The sequence below is a fragment of the Setaria viridis genome, chromosome 7, assembly GCF_005286985.2.
Source record: "Setaria viridis chromosome 7, Setaria_viridis_v4.0, whole genome shotgun sequence".
Lineage (NCBI taxonomy): Eukaryota > Viridiplantae > Streptophyta > Magnoliopsida > Poales > Poaceae > Setaria > Setaria viridis.
The window spans coordinates 13,670,667-13,677,053 of record NC_048269.2 but is presented as its reverse complement, the minus strand read 5'-3'; the positions used below and the strand labels follow the sequence as shown (position 1 = coordinate 13,677,053).

The 6,387-nt window shown below is 42.6% G+C and overlaps 1 pseudogene; it reads right to left on the bottom strand.

The window, feature by feature from the left end:
* Positions 1 to 3,487: 3,487 nt before the first annotated feature.
* LOC140223440 (disease resistance protein RGA5-like) lies at positions 3,488 to 5,686 on the bottom strand (annotated as a pseudogene).
* Between the last annotated feature and the right edge of the window lie 701 nt (positions 5,687 to 6,387).

Sequence of the window (6,387 nt, the reverse complement as noted above, 5' to 3'; positions counted from 1 at the left end):
AAGATTATCAATCCAATGAAGATGCGTATGCAAAAAATACACGCATGGAGGAACCACTACATATTGTACCGCGATGAGTACACGGTATTGGAAAAGTGTTCAAATTGCGATGCTAGCCGTTACAAAAGTAATGTTGATTTCTGTGAGGACCGTGCCGGTTCCTCCATCAGGAATAAGAGTAAGAAGGTTGCAAAGAAAAGTGCTGGTGTTCAAGTGGAGGACGAGTCTTGTATAGGTACTAACATGACGACTCAGCGCAGAGTCCCTACCTTGGTGATGTGGTACTTGCCAGTGGTGGACTGTCTGATGCTTTTGTTCTCAAACCCAAAGACCGCTAAAATGATAACTTGGCATGCTGATCGCTCAGCAAAGGATGACAGAAAGTTTCGGCATCCTTCCGATGCTCGCCAGTGGAGAACCTTTGATGCCAATCATGTAGAGTTCAAATGAAAGAAGGAATGTATGGTTCATGTTGAGTACAGATGGTATGAATCCGTTTGGTGAAAAAAGTAGCACGCACAACACATGACCAGTGATGATGACCATATACAACCCCCCCATGGCTATGTCACAAGAGAAAGTTCCTTTCGCTAACCATTCTCATACAAGGCCCGAAGCAACTTGGCATCGACATAGATATTTTTCTTGAGCCACTGATGGAAGATATGCATAAACTTTGGGAAGATGGGGTTCGAATGTGGGATACGTACAGACATGAGCACTTCACACCAAGGATCATTATCTATGTTACCATCAATGATTATCCCGCCCTATATGTCCTGACAGGTCTGATAAAAGGTAAGACAACATGCGTAGTTTGCATGGATGGAACATCATATGTGTACCTTAAGGGTCTATGAAGATAGTGTTCATGTGGTACAGACGCTTCTTATTGAAGATGCACAAATATTGCAGGATGAAGGACTTTTCGATAGCACCAATGAGAATAATTTTGCTCCAAAACTGGCTACGAGTAAAATAGTATTTAAAATATGCGAGAAGGTCAAGTTCAAACTCGGTAAGAAGTCATTAGGCTGTGTTGATAATTCGAAAAGGGGAAAGAAGCAGGCTGAAACTACAGATGTCGCAGATGTGCCGTTTAATAAGATGTCTATCTTCTTTAAGTATTTGCCATACTGGTGAGAGCTGGCGGTGTGCCATTCCATTGATGGGATGCATCTTCAGAAGAGTGTGTTCGATAGCAGCATTGGATTCTTGGGCTTATCAGACAAGGCAAAGGACGGACTAAAATCACGTAAGGATCTGGTTGACCTTCAAATCAGGCCAGAGCTCCACCCGCAAGAACTTCCTAATGGTAAGTATTACCATCCCCCGGCTAGCTACAACTTAACACCGGATGAGAGATTGGCTATGTGCAAGTGCTTGCGCGGGTTGAAAGTCCCGATCGGATTCTCATCAAACATGCGGTCACTAGTTTCATTGAAGGACATGACGCTTGCCGGTTATAACTCTCATGATTGCTATGTGATGATCACAATTTTTCTTGCTATTGCGATCTGGGCTATCAAACCAGTATTTGTAAAGATGGTTATCAAACGGATGTGTTACTTCTTCAATGTGATTTCGCAGAAAGTGATTGATTGTGTCAAGTTGGCTAGGCTTCAACTATTTGTGTCGGAAACTCAGGCCCATCTCGAGATGTGCTTCCCTCCGTCCTTTTTCGATATCATGGAACATCTTGTGGTCCAGCAAATAACTGAACTAGGGCTTATGTACTTTCATCAGATGTGGACATATGAACAGCTCATGTCGACTCTCAATGGATACATGAGAAACAAGGCTTTTCCAGAGGGTAGCATGATCGAGAGCTACCATACAAAAGGGAGTGTTGATTGCTGCATAGATTACATAAAAGATAAGAGAGCTATTGATTTACCGGAATCTCGACACGAGGCCAGATTGTCCGGGAGAGGTACCATTGGAATGAAAAAATTTATAGACAAGGACAACCAACAATTGGAGAAAGCACATTCAAACACTCTACAACAACTCGCAATAGTGGAGCCATTCATCGAGCAACACCTAAATGAGGTCCGTGGACAAAGTAATGGTCGCTTGGAGGATTAGATCATCAAAGAGCAAAAGCGCCATTTCCCATCATGGTTGAAGGACCATGAGCAGCTATTTCAAGGAAATTCCACAAACGAAGTACATTGACCAGTTTGACATCTGGGCTATCAAGCAATGTCACCTCGTGACAAGCATATGAAATTAATGGATACACATTTTATACCACCGCAAAGGACAACAAAAGCGTGGCGTACCAAAATAGTGTTGTTTGCATAGAGACGATTGATACATCCGGACAGAACATAACTTACTATAGTTTCATAGAGGAAATATGGAAACTTGACTATGGAGAGAATATTCGGATCCCCATCTTTCGGTGCTAGTGGGTCAAACACCCGAATAGCGTTACAGATGACAATTATGGGTTGACACTTGTAGACCTAGCCAATGTAGGTTACAAACATAACCCATGGGTACTCGCTGAGCGTGTCGTACATGTATTCTACATAACTGACCCTATGAATGCAAAGAAGCACATTGTTGTCTTTGGAAAACAAAGGATCCTTGGAGTTTAAAGTCTAGTGGACATTGAGGATTACCGAATTGGACCTTTTAAAAATGATGAACGAAGAATCAAGCGTGTTGAAGCAAGCATTGATAAATCCATGAAGCCATGGTTACATACTGACTGTGAAGGAAGAATCGTTAAAGGATAAATTAATATTTCTTATTAGTTATGTTGTAAGACTCATTAATTATCTTGTAAGACTTATTAATTATCTTGTAAGACTTTATTAATATGGATTAGACTTTATTATCTTGTAATTGACCGCCATCATAAGGATAAGGAAAGGATAGGAGTACATTCATACCACAATACAATATAACCAGTTCTGATAATAGTGCAAGTTTATAACCAGTTCTGATAATAGTGCAAGTTTTTATATCAATACTTAAAGGTCCTAGAGATAACAAGTTCAAATGCATAGGAAAATGGTAGCGGTACAATCATGCATGTTACATATTTCATACTCTGGCTCACTTCCTTAGATATGGAATATAGTTAAGATCTCCAATCATCCAGCTTAGAACTTCATCAAAATAAATTAGAACACGGATGAGTGCACTCTCCTTCACTTCACATGGATGACCACATACACTACTATAAATCTTGAACAATGGAGATGTTAACTGATATGGTATATAGAAAGTGAGATGAGCGTGGAACTTCAAATCTGGGGTGAACATCGGGTTTCCACCAAACAATTTATGAACATCGGAGTATATTGTCACTAAACCAAACGCTCATACTTGAAAAATCATTGGCCTTAATGAATATGTTGTCACTTCCTCTATTCAGTACTTCAGTCTAAAGAACAAGAGAGTTAAAACAAGCGCACAGACAAGGATGCAACAGAGATTGGTGAGAAGAAAGTGCACAATAAATCAACTAAATTCAGTCTGGTTTCCTCTGATGCTGATGGGCACCATTCTGGATTTTTCCACAAACCCGCGGAACAAAAAGAACATGTAAGCACAACAATGGATACTGATGGATTATCATCACAATGGGCATGCGTGATCAATATGTAATTAAGTACCTCTCGTTCAGTTGAGAGCATCTTATGCTTATTCTCCATCTCAATTCTAAGGGTGGGACAGTTGGGATGGAGGTCAGCTGCGTGTGCCAATGCTGCCTTCGCTTCCTCCACCTCTGCAGCAGTAGCATCCTCACACTGGATCGTACCAGTAACCCTCTGGAGCGAAGTACCAGCAACATTTTCAAAGCCAAGCAGATTCTCAAAGCCAGGCTGAATAATGTCCATATCTTTTATGAATCACACATAAAAAGAAAACACAAGGGATTCAAGACTTGGCATCATGATGGAAGGTGCTATGGTTGCATTGTCGTCGCTTTCGCAGCCGTGCGAATCAAACTGGACAAACGAAAAGGGAGTGTGAAAGAATCTCAACTTTCAGAAGTAGCGGTGCAGATCACCAGTGGTCTTCCTTATGCTTAATAGTCTGGTGTGATCTGAACTTAGTTTGAGATAACAGAGCCCTGGTAGCCTCCCAAGGATTTCCATATCCTGTTCTTGCACCAAATTCACTGTCACATCCAGATGGGCGAGGTTCAAAAGAAGTGTCGAGTCCATCCATACCGGTAGTGCAGAGAACTTGAAGCATTCCAAACACATCTGTCCAAGGCGCTGAGGAGCCACAAAACATGCTTCTTCACCTATGATGCCTCTCGCCAATGCTGAGCCAAAAACACATAAGGTGCGGATCTTGTGGAGATTTGCAAGCGATTTCAGCAAATCTCTCTCCATGCTCTCATCGCTTACATGAACTGTACACCGGAGCATCCTTAGTTCTCTCAACTCGCCCAGGTCCTTCACGAGCTGCCTTGTTGACGCATCATCAGCCAGCCATATCTTCAGCTCTTGCAACGAAGTAAGGTTCGCGATCAAACCAGACGGCACTGTTATACTGTCGTTGACACGTAGGCACAACAGTTGTTTCAACAGGCCCACACCCTCCAGCAGCTGTTGCATTCCGGTACCTGACAAATTCAGTGTTTGTAGAAACTTGAGATCTCCAACTTCCTTGGGGAGCTCATCAATTTGTGTATTCAAAACTCCAAGATACCTCAGGTGGCATAAACTCCCTAAATGCTGTAATCTATGTTTTCCCAAGCTTCCCCAACACTGCAATCTTCTATAGTGAAAACACGTAGAACTCGGAAACATGATGTTACCACATTAATATCGCCGCACTGAGTGGCACTAAACGACCTCACTTTCTCCAAACCCATGTTAACCAGCTGAGTGTGGTTGTGCTCTTCAACACTCCTACCGTGCACAACAAACCTGCGAGTATTGCTACCGCCTATGAGTATTTGTTGGTCATTGCTGTCCAATATGGTGGCGAACTTTTCTTCACTCGATAGTGAACGGGCCAGATCAAGCACCATATCATGAAGACGACAACCATATACATACCCATTATCCTCTAACTCCATCGGTTCGATCATGCTTCTATTTATTAGCTCGTTGAAGTACCCTTCCCCGAGCTCAAATAGTTCTATCTCTGTTGTTGCTTGTTCATTCTGAATAAAACCTTCAGCTATCCACTTCCATATCAAAAGATTTTTCTCGATCCCATATTCTTCCCGAAATAAACATACATACAGCAGGCAAGCCTTTAGATGTGAAGGGAGGTCATAGTAGCTAAATGACAATATTCTTCTAGTATTCTCCACAATGTCATTGCCTCTGTCACTAAAACCAATAGAATTGTACACCTTAGCCCAGTCCTCCCATGATTTACTTACCAATAAGCTAGCTATTGTAATGATAGCTAATGGCACACCACCACATTTCTTCAAAATTTTATCACATGCCTCAGTTGAAAGACTGTCTAGAAATCTATCTTCACCACCAGTTATTCTAGAATATAGTAATATTTCAGAGTCATCAAGAGAAAGTGGTTGCATCTTGTAAATATCACCAATATGTATGGTGACTTCAAAACTACGAGTAGTCACCAGTACTCTACTTTGACAATTACTATGTTGCAAAACACATCGGATCAATTCCCATGATTTCTTATCTCATATGTCATCAATAACAAACAAACACCTAGGCGTCCACATGACAGTACAAGGACAAAAACATAAGTTAGTAACCGCACCAAAGTGGCAAGAATGCAAAGCATGAATGACACCAAGTTGTGAACCATTTGTAAGAACACACGAAAATGGCACTGTAAATCAACAACTTGTAGAAATCTAGTCCAGATAAATTAAATATATATCATAAAGTTGAACATTGTATAGAAATTCGTTCAAACAATGTTTGATGGAAGAAACTCTTAAAAAATCATACTGTATAATAAATTTGCATTTTGCTTTATAACCTAGCTCATTCTCAATGTTTATGGCAATAAAAATTCTTGGCATCTAGCTCTGAACTGCAACTTCGGCGGCGTGGCGCGGGCGCCGGAGCTAGCGGTGTCAGCGCGCGGGGGCCGGGCGCCGGGGGCTGGGGGCGGCGCGGGAGGCCGGGCACCAGGGGCGGGCGCTGGGCGCGGGAGGCCGGCGGCAGTGGCCGGGCGCTGGCGGCGGGAGGCCGGGGGCAGGGGGCGGTGGCGGGTGTGTGCGGGTGTGCGGGTGGGTGTGTGCGTGTGTGTGGCCGGGTGCGTGGATACGAGGGGGGGTTTGTGTCCCAGATCTGACACTCGGCAAACCCCAGCTTTGTCGAGTGCTCTTGATCTGGCACTTAGCAAACTCAATTTTTTTTCCTTCTGTTTCATTTTTTCCATAACGTGTTTTTCTAAATTTATTCCGATGTACTT